The following is a 21,513-nucleotide window of genomic DNA, read 5'->3' as shown; positions in this document are numbered from 1 at the left end:
TGTACAAGGTAACGTTGACCACGTCACTGTATGGAGAGTGCTACGGGAGAACCAGTTGTTTCCGTAACATGTACAGCGTTTGCAGGTACTGTCAGCAGCTGATTGGCCTCCACGGGTACACTTCTGCGAATGGTTCATCCAACAATGTGTCAATCCTCATTTCAGTGCAAATGTTCTCTTTACGGATGAGGCTTCATTCCAACGTCATCAAATTGTAAATTTTCACAATCAACATGTGTGGGCTGACGAGAATCCGCACGCAATTGTGCAATCACGTCATCAACACAGATTTTGCCGGCCGGAGTGGCCGAGCGGTTAAAGGCGCTACAGTCTGGAACCGCACGACCGCTACGGTCGCAGGTTCGAATCCTGCTTCGGGCATGGATGTGTGTGATGTCCTTAGGTTAGTTAGGTTTAGGTAGTTCTAAGTTCTAGGGGACTTATGACCACAGCAGTTGAGTCCCATAGTGCTCAGAGCCATTTGAACCATTTGAACACAGATTTTCTGTGAACGTTTGGGCAGGCATTGTTGGTGATGTCTTGATTGGGCCCCATGTTCTTCCACCTACGCCCAATGGAGCGCGTTATCATGATTTCACGCTGGATGCTCTACCTGTGCTGCTAGAACATGTGCCTTTACAAGTGCGACACAACATGTGGTTCATGCACGATGGAGCTCCTGCACATTTCAGTCGAAGTGTTCATACGCTTCTCAACAACAGATTCGGTGACCGATGGATTGGTAGAGGCGGACCAATTCCATGGCCTCCACGCTCTCCTGACCTCAACCCTCTTGACTTTCATTTATGGGGGCATTTGAAAACTCTTGTCTACGCAACCCCGGTACCAAATGTAGAGACTCTTCGTGCTAGTATTGTGGACGGCTGTGATACAATACGCCATTCTCCAGGGCTGCATCAGCGCATCAGGGATTCGATGCGACAGAGGGTGGATGCATATATCTTCGCTAACGGAGGACATTTTGAACATTTCCTGTAGCAAAGTGTTTGAAGTCACGCTGGTACTTTCTGTTGCTGTCTGTTTCCATTCCATGATTAATGTGTTTGGAAGAGAAGTAATAAAATGAGCTCTAACATGGAAAGTAAGCGTTTCCGGACACATGTCCACGTAACATATTTTCTTTCTTTGTGTATGAGGAATGTTTCCTGAAAGTTTGGCCGTACCTTTTTGTAACACACTGTATATATATAATTATATGAAGGGCTTATTTCAATAATGGTACAAGTCCATTACATCCACTTTTCTGTCTATAATGCTTCTGAAATTAATGAGCCAAACAAACAGAAAAAAGGTTCATCTCTAGCAAGAACCCATATGCTTGAATATTTCTGGTATCTAAACTGCAGATTTTTCAGCGCTCATTTAACTTTAAGACTCTCTATCTCAATATGAACAAAAATGGACTTGTACCACTACTGAAATAAGCCCTTTATATGAATCCTCGAATACGGTTGGGTATTGCCGAAAATTGTTCGCATGTAGCGGGCTTGCAAAATTTACACAGTAGGTCGCAGAGACATTTCTTGCTCCTAGAAAGATTCTGTCGACTGCCTCTGGATTCGCTGATGAAACATTCGAAGTCTTCTGGACGACTGTATGTCTCAACGCAATAACACGGCGGTATTTGTATGGCCCCCAGAGGTGGTTTCCGAAGTGATAGTTGTTCGTGCCTACCGAACGTTGCCTCCACGCTGCCCCACACTCTCAGCTAATGCCCATGGAACACGTAGCTCCAGTTGTCAAGATATTTATGCACCACACCCGACGTGCCTCCGCTACTTTTTTATGTTCTCCTTGCATCATCCGTAATGTGCTATATTACTTCCAATGAATCAGATCCCTTAACTTCACCTACTTCGTGGTCACCAAATTTCAGTACAAGTTTATAGTTAATAATGCTAATTCCCAATAATTTCGCCTTTCTTCGGCTTATCATAAATCACTAATCAGTACTCACAAGACTCTTCATTCCATTAAACAGATTCCGTAATGCATTTTCATCTTCATTTAGGATAGCAACGTCATCTACATCTGGATCTACATCTACGTGATTACTCTGCTATTCACAATAAAGTGCCAGATAGAGGGTTCAATGAACCACATTCAAGCTGTCTCTCTAACGTTCCACTCTCGAACGGCACGCAGGAAAAACGAGCACTTAAGTTTTTCTATGCAATCCCTGATTTCTCTTATTTTATCGAGGATATCTACTTCTACGTGTCTCATCTTGGTAGTTGTTCTTGAATCTCATCGGTGATATCCTTTCACCGCAAATTTTAAATACTCTCTTGAAACTCCTTTCATTTACGCCAATGCTTCACCGATCTATACACTGAACCACAACAGAGAATAATCGCATCCCTGTCTTACAATTATTTTAATCCGAGCAATTCGTTCTTGGTCTTGCATTTCTGTTCTTATTGTTTTCCGTTATTGGTACGTGTATGGGTATACTGAACAGTAGTTTAGAATGTTTGAATTCCTGCCTTACATCCTTATTAATCCGAACACTGTGTTCTTTGTCTTCCATTGTTTTTTTCCCCTCTTCATTCTTTTCCATATCGTATACTAATCGCCATTTCCTAAAGTTTATTCCTATTTCACTGAACTTCGAAAATTTTGCACCATGTGACAAAAAATGGTTCAAATGGCTCTGAGCACTCTGGGACTCAACTGCTGAGGTCATTAGTCCCCTAGAACTTAGAACTAGTTAAACCTAACTAACCTAAGGACATCACAAACATCCATGCCCGAGGCAGGATTCGAACCTGCGACAGTAGCGGTCTTGCGGTTCCAGACTGCAGCGCCTTTAACCGCACGGCCACTTCGGCCGGCCACCATGTGACACTTCCAGTTGCTTCTTCTTGATTGAAAAAACCCATGGGATTGTCTCGATTGCTCTTAAATCTCTTTTCCAATATCGATCGCAATGTTAATTCTAAAAAAATTGATTCCCATAAGAAACTGTTGTGCACAGCGACCGTAGACTATAAGGGTGGGCAGGTACACAGCAATCAGTCTCAATTCCATTACTTTTTATTTCTCATTCATATCTAGATTTCAGCTGTAAATAGTCTTCTTCAGTTCATTTGAGTTACAAGACAACGAACTCACGGCTGTACATAGCACCATACGAGCTTGTATGGTGACATGTACTGCCGTGAGTTTCTTGGGTCGTAATTCAAATGAACTGAAGATGGCTATTTACAGCCGAAATGTGGATATGCAACACTAATAAAAACTAATAGGGTTTCGAGTGATTTCTGTGTGTCTCTCCTTCCTTCCAAAAAATTGTTTGGCGCAATTACCACAGCATTTACCATCTCATTTTATGTGCGACCTCGTAAGACATTTTTTAAGCTGGTTTGCTGTAACTTTCGTAACTTTACGGCGGTTAACATGATGAGGAGCTTTTAAGAATATTTATGTCGATTGGCCTCCGGAGCCTTAAATAAATTTGTGAATGACTTGATATAACGCTCTGCGCTGATCTTTAATTTATAACAATGTAAAGTGTGGCTGGTGTTCGTCAACATTTAGTTTACTGCAAGGAATGGGTTAATGAAGTAACTGCATAAAGTATTTAGGTCAAAAAACTAACAGTAGTTTCGAGTGCGACAAGTCGACTAATACAGTTTCTTCAAAAATTGGCAGGCCATGTTTCGACAATTACACTATGAAATGTACACATGTTCAACCAGAGAGTTGTCAGCTTTTATGATTTTAGATTCAAATTTTAATATTTGATAAGCAATAACAGTGATAATGGATTCATTGTACCAAAGGAGAGTGAATGAAATGACTGAAAGTTTGTTGCTAGACTTGGCGTGTGGTTGGTCATAGGTGTTCGAGTTTTTCAACACACGCTATTTGTCTTCGGTGACCTTCGTCGTTTATGGTGGTGTGTCCCTTTAAGTCGTTCAGGCTCTGGACTAGTAAATACCGTACAAGTAGTTCGAAAGTGTTCAGCAAAGTGAGAGTGCCACATAGTCTCGACGCTCTTGTGGTTTTACCCTGAACTTTTTATTGCTTTATTGTATATTTGTCGAGGAAAATCGGACAATACGTAGTCCGCTGATGGTCCCCAGTGAGAAAGCAAAGCGTGAAGCAACATGTGACAAGCAATGTCTCATAAGGCTAATGGACACGATCAGTGCATTTTGCATGTTATAAGAGAAGACATTTCGCTGACCAAACGTCAGCCTGTTTTGCAAATTACCCCCGCGGTGCTTCTATTCTGTGTGCAGTGCACTTACGGCTCGTTAGGAATGCTTAATGATGTGAAGTTGCGGCTAATGACCGAGGTCATTAACGCTACACAGGGCTTCATTCCTGGGTCTCCGAGCAGTTTGTCGCTGCCGAGGAATGCAGGAAGTTAGCAACAAGGAGAGGTGATTCCTGTAAACACTCCGTGCAAAGAGTTTTCTAGGTTATCTTTTCATCATATCTGGTTTCGAGATGTATGATGGACAAGACGTGTAAGATGGGAAAAATTCGAATCGCAGTGACGCTGCTGTGAAGCGTCACTTTAACTTTACTGCACATTGCTACATAATATCATTGCAATTTATGAAACTTTGCCAGCATTTAACCCTAGACTTCGTTCGTTTCTAGTTTTAGTTAGGAGAACTTCAGTCTTCACATTCTACTTTTTTTTCCATGTTCTAACAAGTTAACTTTAACTCTTACTACTTGTGATGTATTTCATACTATGAAAACTGGTCGTAAATTCACTAACACACTGATGTATAATACAAAACAACAAAATTATTTTCGTATTTTACCCATAAATAACATGTCTCTTATATGAAAATTTGTGCTTTCTCATTTCGTAGCTTTGTGGTTGTTAACTTGAATGGAACCAGTCAACCAACACATCAGGAAAAGTACAACGTTGCATCTCATAGTTTCACTACACACTGATATAAGGCGCGATTTGTCAACAGTAAGTCCGAGGCAGTAAGCGATTCGGAAACTGAACTCTAATATGACGTAAGCTTTAGACGACGGAGCATGCATCGTAATTACACCGGCTTCTTGCTCAAAGCTAACAGTAACTTCGTAGCAAAGTACTTTCCATAAAAGTAAGCTTATCGGAAACTAATATCTTCATTATAGCCACTGAGCTGAAGGATCAACGCAAAGCGTAACTTTTGTGGCGTAACAAGAAGTTGGAAATTAGAACAGTTTGGGCTGGAAGATGGGTTGCATGGATCCTCAGTGCTTCCCTCGGAATTCACTCGTGAAATTACAAAACTTGACCAACATGGAAGTCGAAATACTCGTATGAAAATATTTAACAGTTTTTAAAGTTTGAATAAATCTCATTCATCCTACTCTTGATATTCTCATGTAAAAATGGAAATGGATTAGTCATAGCAATCACAGACATTATAATATTTAACAGTTCAATGTATTTGACGAATAATTACTTCTAATTCTTTACTTTATAGTTGTTCTTGTTGCTCAAGCCTTATTGCGACACATTTCTGTTCTTTAGCTTTATGGTGGAAATAAAATTACACCTGTGCTATTGGGTCGACTCTGTGCTCTTGTAATGAAATGGCTCTGAGCACTATGCGACTTAACTTCTGAAGTCATCAGTCCCCTAGAACTTAGAACTACTTAAACCTAACTAACCTAAGGACATCACACACATCCATGCCCGAGGCAGGATTCGGACCTACGACCGTAGCGGTCTCGCGGTTCCAGACTGCAGCGCCTAGAACCGCACGGCCACTCTGGCCGACCTTGTAATGAAGAATGAGTATATCGCAAGTAACTGATTTGTTACAGAATGTCATCTTCAGACGAAAGATTAAGTCTCTGCAAATGACATAACAAAGCACGGTGACTAGCACTGCTAAGTAAGGCGGGTCACATAGGTCGTTGTCCGTATTGTCAAGAGATGTACGGCTCACCTTCTAAAGCTCATTAAGACTAAATTTTGTAGGTGCAACCATTTCAACGCACTGAAGTATTAAATTCCTGCTTATGTAGCCACCAGGCAATATAACTGAGTTTCGGCATTCAGTGTTAGATAGCCTTTGAAACACAAGTCTACGCGTCAGCTGTCAAAAGAAAACGTTTCAGGCATATGTAGTTATTTCGTTGGCACTGACATACAAAAATACTAAAATTACAAATTAGAGAGCAAACTAAAACTATTAGTGGTAAAAGTTTTTACTTTTATTTTAGTAAATTTTCTTCTCTGTCTTAACCAATCCATAACGTGGCAAACGGAGACCATGAAAAATATTTCTATTTTATGAATAAAAGTCTTTCGGCTGTCTGTATTTCGATATTTTTTGAATTCTTATGTCGTAACGTAATCTTCATTTCCTGGGGTTCTAAATTCCAGTTGAGGCTCTTCATCTGGTGATACATTCGGTCCTGTATATTATGAGCACTTTCTTCTGTGGTGATTCGCGGAAAATTTTCTGCGTTGCTCGATTTTCGTTATACACTTATCGTCAGCAAAGTGATATTCTGTTTTGTGTATTTACATTAGCCGTACGCCCTACATTTATTAATGTTATTCACATTCACTGAGGGAATTAATGTTCCACATTCTTCTCCTAATTACATTCTCGTGAGATCTTTTCTGTTTAGTAGTTCTGGAACATGTCCCGTGTCCGTTGCAAAGGAAACAGGCGGTTTACTCCACAGCAAAGCCTGAGGTCTGGTGTTTGATTAGTTTACGAGGTGCCAACGGGACAGCCAACTGTAAATCTAGTGAAATTTAACTGAAAAGGATTTCATGCTTTGTAATCGATAAATCTTACATAATAAAGGTACTTTATCTGTACAATGCTGTCGAGATCATAGCTTTCTTTACGTGACATTTGTTGAAAGAGTTAACCTATTACTACGTAGATGTACACGTCGTTTGCTGTGATCTACACGGAATTTCCATTTTTATGAGAAAAACCTTTGGTTTTTCGTGATAGAAGCTGCCTTGAGGCTGAACACACACTTACAAGTGTTCCTTCAAATCATGAAAGTACTTACAAAACGCAGTTATTGGTATGCCCCTTAGCTCCTTCAAAAATTCACATTTAGTTTCTTTAACAAAGATAAAACACTATCCTTCTCTTGGTTACCTTTGGCTTCAGGGACAGAAAGAAGCCACAAGCGATCCTGTCCTGCCAATCGGACGGTGGAGTAACATAAATGGCAAAAATTCACGAAAGAGCAATGAAGCGCCGCAGAAGGTTTCTCTGTGGGCAGGCATGTGCATACCTCTAACCAAATTCTGCCTCTCAGCACCTCTAAGACACAGACCCGCTGCTGCAGTGACGCTACTGTAAAAACTACACGCGACGAATTTGAATGTGAATGACTGCAAATGTGACCTTGAGTAGTGTAAACGAAGACGACATATTGCAATTTTTTGCACCAAAACTTCTCCTACTATTTCCCACATCAGTAAGTAACATCATTAAAGTTGATCAAGGGATCTTGTCTACTTCAGTAACAAATAGAACTCAACACCACGATATAAAGAAAGCATGAATTAAATAGAATGCGGGTCAACATAACACAGTGATTATATTGTACTTCTAGATGGACAATTGACATGTGGACCACGGGTGGTGACTTGACTTTATATGTAATCTTAAAAACCGTAGCGGTCGCGCGGTTCCAGACTGAAGCGCCTAGAACCGCTCGGCCACCAGCAGCCGGCCTCGGCAGGAAGCAATTGCTGATCCAACTGCTGACGCAACTCAGCAGAATAAGTTGTGAAAACTGACCACAGGGACAATCCTACATGGTCCTTCACTCCCTGTGGCCAGTGACCCGCTGAGGCTCAGTCTGAGTTCTGTTCGGTGGCTTGCGCTATGCTGAAGTGCTTGCCAGAGTCCCCTTTGATTTTTCTATACCTGTAGCCTGCCGTGTTTTGCGAACTGGCACCATTAAGCCTTACTGTTGTGCATGTCAGAGCAGAACAACTGCTCATCTCCTACACCTCAAATAACTTCATGCATCTAGCTGCCATTGAACAAACGCTATAAACCCTCTCTATTTATCAATAAAATTCTTCTCTCTAATAGTTTCATTGATCATTGAGCATACAATTATCAGTTCAACCCAGTAAATACAGTGGAAGAAAGGTGCGCCGTCAGAAGCTACCATCTTTTAGTGTAGGATTCTGCACTATTGTGGTGTAATTTCTACGAATTTTATCGTCAGCAGTCCGACAGATTTCCACTGGAGCGTGGAACAGAATTAGTGTGAGAGTGGTGTGTGTCCGTGCGTTGTGGAGATGCCACGCATTTAAATAACAATTTACAATGTCACAGTACATGCATAAATGAACACAGAGAAACTTCCCACGTACTGCTGGTGACTTCTTGGGTCCCATGCCACCGCAACGTAAACTGAATACACCCTCCAGTGGCTGGAGGTCAAATGTGACACAATAAACACTTCTTGGGGTTGCATCGTGTTGTAGACTACGCTGCTTACATCGAACATCGAGATGAGGAGACCCTTCCCACATCCAACATGAGTGCCTTTCTTCAATCTTGTTCTTTGGAAAGCTCTCGTTGGGTATATCGCGGCGTCAATTTTATGGACATCTACGTTTCATCAGCATTATGACCAGATTGTGTTGTTTTGAGTCATCGTGAATTTTACTCAGATACTCCTGGGCATTCTTGATATGGTCTTGTTTTTGGTCGGAATTCAAAACATTCTGAATGAATGATAATATGAATCCGGTCGGAGTGGGCGTGCGGTTCTAGGCGCTACAGTCTGGAACCGAGCGACCGCTACGGTCGCAGGTTCGAATCCTGCCTCGGACATGGATGTGTGTGATGGATGTGTGTCTTTAAGTTTGTCTGGTTTAATTATTTCTAGTTTCTAGGCGTCTGATGACCTCAGAAGTTAAGTCGCATAGTGCTCAGAGCCATTTGAATCATTTGATAATATGAAGAACTTGACACCAAAATACACCAAAATATTGCTTGGCATCACCAACTGATCTACATCTGCATGGATACTCTGCAAATCACTTTTAAGTTCCTGGCAGAGAGTTCATCGAACCACCCTCACAATTCTCTTTCTCTATTATTCAAATCTCATATAGCGCGCGGAAAGAACGAACACCTATATCTTTCCGTGCGAGCTCAGATTTCCCTTATTTTATGATGGTGATTGTTTCTCTCTATGTAGGTCGGTGATAACAAAATATTTTCCAATTCAGAGGAGAAAGTTGGTGGCTGGAATTTCGTGAGAAGATTCCACCGCAACGATAAACGCCTTCGTTATAGCAATGTCCATCCCAAATGCTGCATTATTTCAGTGAAACTTTCTTCCCCATTTCGCGATAATACAAAACGTGCTGCCCTTCGTTGAACTTTTTCGATGTACTCCGTCAGTCCTATCTGGTAAGGATCCCACATTACGCAGCAGTATTCTAACAGAGGACAGACAATCGTAGTGTGGTTACTCTCGTTAGTAGGCCAGTTGCATTTTCTAAGTGTCCTGCGAATGTAACGCAGTCTTTGGTTAGCCTTCCCCACAAAAAAATTTATGTATTTCTTCCAATTTAAGTTGTTCGTAAGTATAATTCATAGTTATTTAGTTGAATTTATGGTTTTTGGATTTCAATGATTTATCATGTAACCGAAGTTTAACGGATCCCTTTTAGCACTGATGTGGATGACCTCACGCATTTCGTTATTTAAGGTCAATTGTTAATTTTCGCATCACAAAGATATTTTATCTAAATTGTTTTGCAATTTGTTTGGCCTTCTGATGACTTCACTAGTCGATAAACGACAGCGTCACCTGCAAACTACTTAAGATGGCTGCTCAGATTGTGTCCCTAATCGTTTATATAGATAAGGAACAGCAAAGGGTCTATAACACTACCTTGGGGAAAATCACAAATCACTTCTGTTTTACTCGATGAATTTTCGTCAAATACTACGAACTATTACCTCTCCGACAGGAAATCATGAATCCAGTAACGTAACTGAGACGGGATCCCATAAGCAAGCAATTTCACCACAAGCCGCTTGTGTGGTACAGTGTCAAAAGCCTTCCGGAAATCCAGAAATACAGAATCAATCTGAAATCCATTGCCAATAGTACTCAACACCTCATGTGAATAAAGAGCTAGTTGCGTTTCCCAAGAAGATGTTTCCTAAACCACGTTGACTGTGTGTCAATAGACCGTTTTCTTCGAGATAATTCATAATATTCGAACACAATATATGTTCCAAAATCCTGCTGTGTATCGAAAATAAATGATATGGGCCTGTAATTTAATGGATTACTCCTACTACCTTTCTTGAATGTTGGTGTGACCTGTGCAACTTTCCGGTCTATGGGTGTGGAACTTTTGTTGGGTGAACGGTGTATATGATTTTAAGTATGCCGCTATTGCATGAGCATACTCTGAAATGAACCCAATTGGTATACAGTCTGGACCACAAGATCTGCTTTTATTGATTTAAGTTGTTTCACTACTCCGACGATATCTACTTCTACGTTACTCATTTTGGCAGCTGTTCTTGATTCGAATTCTGGAATATTTACATCTTCTTCTTTGGTGAAGGAATTTCGGAAGGCTGTGTTTAGTAACTTTGCTTCGGCAGCACAGTCTTCGACAGTATCTCCATTGCTATCGCGCAGAGAAGGCACTGATTGTGTCTTGCCGCTAGCGTACTTCACATACGATCAGAATCTCTTTGGATTTTCTGTAAGGTTTCGAGAGAAAGTTTCGTCTGGAAACTATTATGAGCATCTCGCATTGGAGCCCGAGCTAAATTTCGAATTTCTGTAAAGGATCGCCAATCTTGGAGATTTCTCGTCTGTTTAAATTTGGCATGTGTTTTACGTTGTTTCTGCAACAGTGTTCTTACCCGTTTTGTGAACCAAGGGGAATCAGCTCCGTCGTTTGATAATTTATTCGCTATAGGTCTCTCAGTTGCTACCGATACTATTTTTTTGAATTCAAGCCACATCTGGTCTTCTCTTTCATCGTTAATAGGGAATGAGTGGAGATTGTCTCTCAGGAAGGCGTGAAGTGAATTTTTATCTGCTCTTTTGAGCAGGCATATTTTTCGTATATTTTGGGAGGCTTACAATATTCAATCTCGCTACGACAGCCCTGTATCCGTTTAGATGCTCGTCATTAACTCAAGGTTATTTGTTGCTAAGCGATCAAGTGTGTTTTCACAACCGCTTACTATTCGGATGGGCTCATGAACTGCTCGAAATAATTTTCAGAGAATGCGTTTAGGACATTTCGGATGATGTTTTTTGCGTACCTCCGGAATTAAACATATATATTTTCGCCTACATATCGAGGGTTAATTAAAGTAACCACCAACTGTAATTGTACGAGTCGGTTACGTGTTTGAAATCAAACTCAAGTTTCTTTGAACCTTTCAGCAATTGTATCATCTGTGATGGAAGGGCGAAAGGATCAAATTATTATTTTATTCCGGCTGCCAGGAACGACCTCTGTCCATACGAACTCAAAGGTTGTATCTACTTCAAATTCAAGACAAGATAAACTACTTCTAACAGCAACAAACACACCACCACCATCTGTATTTAGCCTACCCTTTCGGAACACCGTTATGTTCTACGCAAGAATTTCAACTGAACTTATCTCCTGTTTTAACCAGCTTTCACTGCCTATAACGATTTGAGCATCAGTACTTTCTATTAGCACTTGGAGCTGTAATACTTTCCCAACACAGCTACGACAATTTACAACTGTTATACCGATGGTTCCTGTATCTAGGTTCATGTTGTGTTCGGCCTGACCTGTTCTGACTGAATCCTTTTTGTGTTTTCCCGAGACCCTCTAACCTAAATAACCACCCATTCCACGCTACAAAGCCCCTGCTACACGTGTAGCCGCCTCCTGCATGTAGTGGACTCCTAGCCTATTCAGTGGAATGGCGCAAGTCCAGGAATCTGCAGCCCACATTGTGGCAGAACCATCTGAGCCTCTGATTCAGACACTCCACTCGGCTCTGTACCAGAGGCCCGCAATCAGTCCTGTCGACTGTGCTGCAGATAGTCAGGTCTGCTTTCATCTCGCTAGCAAGACTCACAGCCTTTACCACTTGTTAGCCGCTCGAGAGAATGTCTTCAGATCCCAAGCGACACACATCACTGGTACCAACGTGAGCCACGACCTGCAGTTGGCTGCACCATGTGCTCTTCGTGGCATTCGGAAGGACCTGTTCCGCATCTAGTATGCACATTGAGTGTACATCGGCTTTCTTCCCCTTCTCGACTGCCATGTCTCTAAAGGGTCCCATAACGCTCCTAATGTTGAAGCTCCCAACTATCAATAATCCCACCCCACGTGATTGCCTGTATCTTGTAGGCTGAAAGGTTTCCTCTGAAACAGGACAGCCGAATGCATCTGGCTGAGCAACAGTGTCAGCCACAGACAGCACCTGGAACCTGTTTGTCAGATTAACCGGGAAGGCCTTGCGTGCGGCCCCATGGGAAGTTTTTTGACGCCTGATACGCCATAGGGCGACCTGCCAGTCGACCACAGGTAAGGGGTCAACCTAAGTGTGGGCAGTAACTGGGCTGGCCACCAGTGAGGAACGATCGGACGGCTCGGACGTGATGGAAGTCCGCTGGATCGTCACGGAAAGTCCACAGCCATCGATTGCAGCTCAAACTGTGTAACGGATGTCATCACGGCCTGGATCTGAGAGCGAAGTGTCACCAACTCGGCTCGCATCCGCACACAACAATCACAGTCACTATCTATACCAAAGACCGTGGAAAACAGAACTACCGGGATAAACAGACCACTGGCACGTGGTGAGGAACTGTACTGTAGACGCTGATGAAAACGCAGGAACTGTGTGTAATAAATTAGATTAATACGCAGAGACCCGAAAACCTAACTACCGAAGCACTCAGGTGAAACTAAATAATTCGCCCCTGATTAGGAACTTGTAATGTGTCACAAAATCCGTTTACTTTCTGATGCAAACGTAAACAGAACAGTGGCTATCAGATATTAAATTAAAGAGTTGAAACTCAAGAAACTAAACTAACAAAGCACACAGATGAAATTATACAATTCGCTCCTGGTTATATATATATATATATATATATATATATATATATATATATATATATATATTGGCCACGACATCTTGGTAGATGATTGTTGCAGTGTCTGTGTGTTTATGGGTTGCATTTTTTTCATATGACTTTTCAAGCCAATGGCAGCACGGCATTTCTTGCCGCAATTGTCACAAGTGTATCTGGCTGCTGAGGCAGGAGCAGTGGTAGCATTGCGAAGCTTTTTCTGCCTTAATCTGTCTAACAAGCCTTCATCATGCTTCGACATTCCAGATGATATGTCATCACGCCACTCTGGTCTCATGCTAGCCCGTGCCTCCCATCTGTTTGTGTCGATTCGAAAGCTCTCCATATCTCGTTTACAGGAGTCCTTGAACCTCAATACAGGACGTCCTACAGGTCTTTTGGCTAGAGAGATCTCTCCAAGCATCACCTCACGAGGTAATCTGTCAGGATCCATACGATGGGCGTGTCCCAGCCAGTGGAGTCGTCTCTGCTTCAAGATAGCTGAAATACTGTTGCAGTTAGTTTTAGATAGCACTGCTTCGTTGGTCACTCGGTCCTTCCACGTTACTCCGAGGATGGATCTCAGGCACCACATGTGGAAAGCATTAAGGCGACGCTCTTGTTTGGCATAGGTAGTCCATGTTTCCGATGCATACAAAAGGATGCTTAGGATGCAAGTTTGATATAGAAGAATTTTGGTGGTCAAAGAGAGTTTGTTGTTTTTCCAAACACGTGTAGAGAGTTTGCCAAAAGTTGTCGCAGCTCTTCCAATGCGAGCATCAATTTCCTTGTCAACAGACATGTTTCATTCTATAGTAGATCCAAGGCAGCAGAAGTTATCTACGACTTGCAGAGTAGTGCCATCTAGTGTGATATTCGGCTTTGTGTTAGTACCCTGAACCATAATTACGGTCTTACGGCTGTTTACACTCATCGAGAATAGGTGGCATGAGTGACTAAATCTTGATACTAGCTCTTGCGGCTCTTCTGTGGAGTTCGCAACAATTGCAGCATCTTCAGCATACAGGAGTTCACGAGCGACTATCTCGTAGCGCTTTGTCTTACTCTTCAGAAAACTGACATTGAAAAGCCTTCCGTCTTTCCTAGTATGCAGATGTACTCCAATATTGCAATTCTCGAAAGCCACTTGGAGCAGGCCCGAGAGGAAAAATCCAAAAAGTGTAGGAGCCAACACACAGCCTTGTCTTACGCCACAGTTCATACTCCTGGTTAGGAACTCGTAAAAGTTACAAAATCGGTTACTTACCTGTTGCTGCGTCTGTCTCGGCCGGCTGCTGCTGCCTGAGTGGCAGAGTAACGCCAACGGGGTTGCAGGGTCATTAGGATCTTCCCTTACAGTGATTTGGCGGTTGTCAATAACTGTACATGAGGCTGGTGCCTCCAGGACATTCGCTACATTTAACGACTTCCATGCGCTCTTGGAAACGTGTGTAACATGTCCTCACGCTTGTTTCATTTACAGATACTTAGTCGAAAGCAATCTTAACAGTTACGATTGGTTGCTGCATCACACTGAATTCTCAAAAGCAAAGTCTAATGTTCTACATTTGTTTGATTTCTCCAACTGTTAAAATCACTGTCCATACGAACACGAGTGTACGCTTATCAACAGCTGACAATGAGGGAAGCATTAAATATGGGTTCAGAGTACGATATCAACAAGTGTATCGATTCAGCAAGGAAGAAATAGTTACTGACATTTGCGCACTGAGCGTGGTTCTCGTATTTATCCATCTTTCGATATTGGCTATATTTCACTTCACTATTTTACTTCCTTGAAATTTCTTTAGTAAAAATGAAGGAAGATTGCAGCAAGATGATCATGCATGATCAAACAAAATTTATGTGACATGAATGGAGAGGAAATCGTGAGACATTTGTTAAAGGAACAACCATTGGGGCTGTTTCCATTGATGAGGTGTTTCATTCGGAATGGAGTCAGTCTAATGACAGGGGTGTGCATCACGGTGGATCGTGTAAACTGCAGCCGTATTCATGAGAAAAATGAAGGTGAAAGAGATTTCGCATGACAAAAAAATATTAAATTACAAAACAACTCTCTAACGGTGATGCAGGTCATCTGCTAACACGCCTTCCATAAAAATACCGGTGTGTTGTGTTTTGCAGACGACTTCGACGATTTTCCTGTTAAAATTTCCACCAGGGGAGAAAAACTCAGAGAAATTTTACAACACATAACTGACGTAGAAACGATTCCATGAAAGTTGTTTGTTTTGTTTCAGGGCGCAAAAATTGCATAACAGTAACTGTCAAACACTACGCAGCTCTAATAGTACTTCCATAATATTTAGAACAATATCTTGTAAAATGCTTAGTGGTCTGTTGGTTCTTGTGGATAAATAGATCCTACGAGTCCGTTTAATCACAGGAGGTGTATCCTGTTGAAAGTTCTCTACAATATTTCACAAAACGTTCCCATAGAATGTGGACAAGCCAGTTTGATATTCGACTCGTTCTTTTTTTTGTCTGGTATGTTACATCAACACCATCGAATACTGGAGCAATTTTTCGCATTACGGACACTATTCGGTCCGGCGGTTAACAGAATTTTTCTGTCATCATAGCCTGGATTTTCGAATATTATTGATAAAGCAATTTAAAAATTCGAAATCCAGATTCTGAATAACTGACAAGTGATTGTTGACGAAGTGATATACCAACTGGATATTTGTCCTAGTTCTGGATATATGAGGGGTGCTCAAAAGGAAGCTACGAAGCAACGTTGTGTGCATTATTGAAGTATTTATTCCAGAATAATCACCAAAGGCCTGAGCATAGCTCACCCTCTGCTTCACGAGCCAAAGGATTCCCTATTCCTAGAATCCCGGTGGCTGTGACAGCATGTGTCTTCTATTGGTCCTTCAGCTCGTCGTCCGAGTGGAAACGTTTCTCTTTGAGATGTTTGTCTAGCGGACGAAACACACAGAATTCGCAGGACGACATGTCCGAGCTCTAGGGCGGATGATCAGTCTGGCCATTACACTTGTGTGACCTTGCAGACGTGCGTTGTCGTGGAGCAGAATCACTCCCTCCACGATCAGACCAGGCCGTTTTCTCTTAATGGACTTGGGTTGGTTACAGAGTGACTCGCAGTACATGTCACTGTTAATGGTTTTTCCGTGCTCGAGGAATTCGATGAGTATCGGGCCTCGGACTTCGAAAAAGACAGTTACCTTGTCTGCCGATGGCACAGCTTTAAATTATTTAGTGGAAGGTGACTACACCACGTTCGCGTCCGTAGCTGTCTCACTATGTTATTCCAAAGCGACATATGGAGATTTCAAACGATTTCGTTCTTACGATATTCCGTACCTTTTCATTGGCACACTCCTTATAACATTATCTATAACAACCTCAAATTTAATACAGTCTGTGCAAAGTGGGTCCCAAAACAACTCAATGAAGCGTAAATCATCGACAGTTACTGGACCATCATGCCAGTGAATGTGAAAATGTTTTTAAGCGAATCATGGCTGGAGATGAAATATGGGTCCATCACTTTGAACCGGGGGGAAAATTCCAGAGTTCTGAACGGAAATACCGCGGATCTCTACCCAAAAGAAATTCACGAATCAGTCCTTTGCAGGAAATGTGATGCTAATAGTTATTTTGGATGCCCAACGACACGTTTTGGAGCATTACTTGGAAAAGGGGGGTCAACAGAAAACTGTCTTTGCAACGCGGTGACATCGCGATTGGAAACAAATTTCGTTTTGCTTATTTTTTTCATTTTTCGTTAGCATGCCAATTCGCGTCAGTGTGTCCCCATCCACGCAGTTCAAACTCTTGTAATATGGTGTTGATCATCCGGAAAGGAGACCTGATCACGCCCTGTCAGGTTTTCGTTTCTCTGTTCCAGTTAATGGGAGTTTAACAGATCGTCGACTCACCTTCGACGAAGTGTTGAAGGAAACGAAGCATGTGCAGCTTGCTATTCAAACGAAAAACTGTTTTTCTGAGGGCGTTGTGTAACGATGAACCAAGTGCGTCGATATCCGGGTGATTATGATAAATAGTTGTCACTGCAAGATTTTTACTGTTGTTATAAGAAATTAGAAAACGTTTGGGCAGGTACTTTTCTAGTTAATCTCGTACATTCACTGCTGTCATGAGCCTCAAATACCGCCATGGAGTATGTGAACTGGCACGTAAATGTAAGAATCCCAGGGGCTCAAGAAGTTTCTGTAAGATGTACAGTTATCACAATATTATTACTGCTATAGAATAAATTCTTTTACGAAACAGCTGCAGTGGAAAAATGTATTCAACGTTAGCGATAAAAAGCTGCCACCTGCTCACCGCAAAGAAAGATTTCTAGTTACAAAGCAGGCACAACTGAAATTTTTGGTTACTGACCCATTTGATGGGACCATCTTGGTTTGTTGCCCATCTGGATGCCTAAGAAACGTACATGCTGTTGAGCAGATATTATTGTGTAGCAGATCTAGTCAATGATGCAAATGAAGTTCAGATGAGTTCCGAATAGATTAACTAACACTATCTGAAAAGTTGAATTTTTGACTATGAAACTACACTCATTCGAACATTATTTTATAATTTAACTTCGAATGTTTATATTTTAAAAACTGTCTTTTTATAACTATGAATAAAACAACTAATAAAATGAAAAAAAGTGAAAAACAACGTGCCACGCACTAGCGGCACATGTCAGCTATAACTTACATCCTTGTATAATACTTTTCAGCCAAGCTGTTAGTTGAGGCCCCGATTAAGCAAAGGTTGTTGTTACTGACACCGTACCTAGTATCGAAAGTACTAAATTTTGGTGAGACAACGTTTTAAAAATAACTTCTTGATTTTTCGCATTTTGTAGCTTTATGTTACATCATTTGGATTGCCAACTTTTCTTGTATAGAGTCTAGTAGTGAACAAAATTTCCTCACGTTTATTCTTCGTCGTCTTTCTTGAGCACAGTACATTGCTTTTTGTCCTTTAGATTACACAGAAGCCGCCCGGTGTGACCGAGCGGTTCTAGGCGCTTCAGTCTGGAACCGCGCGACCACTACGGTCGCAGATTCGAATGCTGCCTCGGGCAGGGATGTGTATGATGTCCTTAGCTTAGTTAGGTTTAAGTAGTTCTAAGTTCTAGGGGACTGATGACCTCAGATGTTAAGTCCCATGGTGTTGAGAGCCATTTGAACCATTACACAGAAAATAATAGAGCTCTTTTAGTTATTGATCAATATTCTACTCATCCATAATTATTTTTAAGACAGAATTAAGCTGTTAATGCAGTGTGTGTGTGCTAACTATAGCTATAGTCAGTGTTCGTCCTGTAATTCTGTTCTGGACAGTGAAGCTGAGTCAGCATCTCTGATTAATTTAAATTATACATATCCTTTATACTTAAACCTGATTAATGGGAATGCTGTATTGCCAGCATTTGGCTATTATTTTAAGTAAAATGATTTATTTGGTGGTACAGACTTCGTTCATGGCAGACATTGGAATTTAGAAATAAATTATCAACTAGTGTTGCACTATGTCCTGTACTAGTTGAGAATTTTAGTGAGGAGGTCAAACGTTTAATGGGCATTAATAAATCTGGATGTCCTCGATAAGACTTGGAATGTAATCGATATTGAAATCTCCAAGAGACAAATACTTCCATAGTATTTCTGCTATTCCGTCAGTACACTTTCTCCTAGCTCCGTTACGTTTGATACACTGTAAAAACATTTTCCACAATGTTTCCAGATCTACTACAGTTCGACAAGTGAATACGTTTTGTAATTCACTAGTACTTCACACTGTGTGACGTAAGATAAATTACTGAGGTTGTTATGCTAACAGGAAACAGCCGTTGCGGTATGAGAGGCCGAAATTTGACACGTGAAGGCAACGCAGAGCCCTGAATAATGATGAGTTATCGTTATTGCTGTTTTCAGATGGAAGCCGGGTTTCATGCAGTTCTCCACATTGGTCTATTCTGTGCAACGCGTTTCATATTTACATAACCAGTGCAAGCTACATGCTAGAAACTCCTTCTAATACCATTACCCCCACATTTCAATGCATTACCAAATTGATAATACTTTAATGCCTCAGGTTGCCTCATCAGTTCGTTTATTCAATTTGTACCATCAAATTCTTGTTTTTCCGATTTGATTCAGTGCCACTTCATTATTTATCCGTGCGAGCTAAAGGTTTCTTCCGAAGAACCGAATTTCAAAAACTTCTAATCTATTTCTCTCAGAATCGCCTGATTTAATTCGAATACATTCCATTACATATTTTTCAATTTTTTTTAAATATTCGTATCGCAAAATCTTTTCGAGACCACTACGTTCAGTTGATCTTACAAGACTATTGATGTCTCTGCGATAACAGCAGTATCATCAGGAAACACTAAGGATTTTATTTTTTCTGACTTTAGTGCTACTCACATACTTCTCTTTTGTTTCTATTACTGTGTGCTCTATCTTCAAATTGAATAACACAAGGCACACTCCACTAACTTAACTTTTCTCGTTCCATTCGCAACTACTGCCTTCTTGTCTGTTGACTCTTATAAGTATAGCCCGATTTCTGCATACGTCTATCTGATTGTTATTACGCTACCTGAAGAATTTTAAAGAGTGTTTTCTACTCAACAGTGTCAAAATGTTCTCTAAAAGTACAAATACTACTTGTGTGAGCTTGGTTTTATTCAAGGAGAGTTAATAGTGTCTCGCGTGTTCCTACGTTTGTTTGAAACAGAAGTTAATTTTCCATGATGAGTATTTTGCAACACTGACTTGTTAAAATAACGGTTCGGTGACTTTCACACTAGTCTTACCTGCCTTCCTTTGATTTGAGATTACTGCATTCCACCTGAAATCCAGAGGAATTTCACCTGTCTGATATAATTTGTATACTAGGTTCAAGTTGTAAAGATCGTCTGGCGTACGCTACACTCTTCCTATATGATTTCCATAGTTTTGGAGCCCTGAACGATTTGCTTCGGACGAAGAGGTGCATCTCTGGGTACAATCATGGTTCTGTAGACAACATTTTCTGTGAAGGCATTGACCGCCTTGTCTCTCAATGGGATGAATGTATTAACAATTGTAGCGTTTACTTTCGAAATAGCAAATACTTCACTTATCTACTCAACTGTTTCATTATCATTTGTATGTCCCATATATATTAACATGATCGAAACAGACTTTTTTGTTTGTATGGATGAGTTTGTGCTGTCACTGCCAGACACCACACTTGCTAGGTGGTAGCCTTTAAATCGGCCGCGGTCCGTTAGTATACGTCGGACCCGCGTGTCGCCACTATCAGTGATTGCAGACCGAGCGCCGCCACACGGCAGGTCTAGAGAGACTTCCTAGCACTCGCCCCAGTTGTACAACCGACTTTGCTAGCGATGGTTCACTGACAAAATACGCTCTCATTTGCCGAGACGATAGTTAGCATAGCCTTCAGCTACGTCATTTGCTACGACATAGCAAGGCGCCATTACCAGTTACTATTGATACTGAGTCATACCTCACGCCAGCCAGCGTGAGCTAAAACGCGTGCCTTTCGGCTTCCTCTAATAATACTGTGTTGGCTCTCCTGCCAAACCACAACATTGGCGACGAGGCAACACCGCGTTCGTAACTAGACTGCCCTGATTTACTTGTGTAATGGCTTCGCCACCATCTCCAGGTGTACTGTCCGAATTTTATCGCTTGCAGAATCAGCAGACGCAGGCCTTAATGGATGCCCTTGGACAGCTCATCCAGGGTCAACGTGCGCTGCAACACGATGCAACAGCTGCCGCTCCACCGCTAACGCAGCCACAACACGCAGTTGCACCTACTTTTCGTCCTTTTGATGCTGCACTGGATAGCTGGACGGAGTGGTCACGCCAATTTGGATTCCATCTCGCCGCCTACAGAATTCAAGGTAACGAGCGGCAGCCTTTAAATTATCTTCCGTCGGAGTAACAGTGTACCGTGTGATAGTCAAATTATTTCCCCGACGCGATGTAGCAACTCTGTCCTACGACGAAATTTTGTCTGCATTAGATGCATATTTCAAAGAATCAGTCAATGTAGTTGCCAAACGGTATACCTTCTTTCATACAAAACGTACAGCAGGTCAGACTAATCGGGAGTGGGTTGCAACCTTGCAAGGCCTTACTAGGGATTGTGCTTTTGAGTGTCACTGTGGACTCCCTTATTCAGATACTATGGTACGTGATGCAATTGCACAAAACGTTTCTGATGTTCGTATACGGGAACAGATTTTGAAACTAGTCAATCCCTCCCTTCAACAAGTGATGGACACTTGACTTTGCTCAGGAATCATTTGAAACATCGCCACCCGTGTGTCAGGTTAACCGGCCCGCCAGGCAAGCTGCACGGGATA

Source organism: Schistocerca piceifrons, chromosome 7 (assembly GCF_021461385.2).
Source record: "Schistocerca piceifrons isolate TAMUIC-IGC-003096 chromosome 7, iqSchPice1.1, whole genome shotgun sequence".
Lineage (NCBI taxonomy): Eukaryota > Metazoa > Arthropoda > Insecta > Orthoptera > Acrididae > Schistocerca > Schistocerca piceifrons.
The sequence above is the reverse complement of the archived record's forward strand: the minus strand, read 5'-3'. Positions refer to the sequence as shown.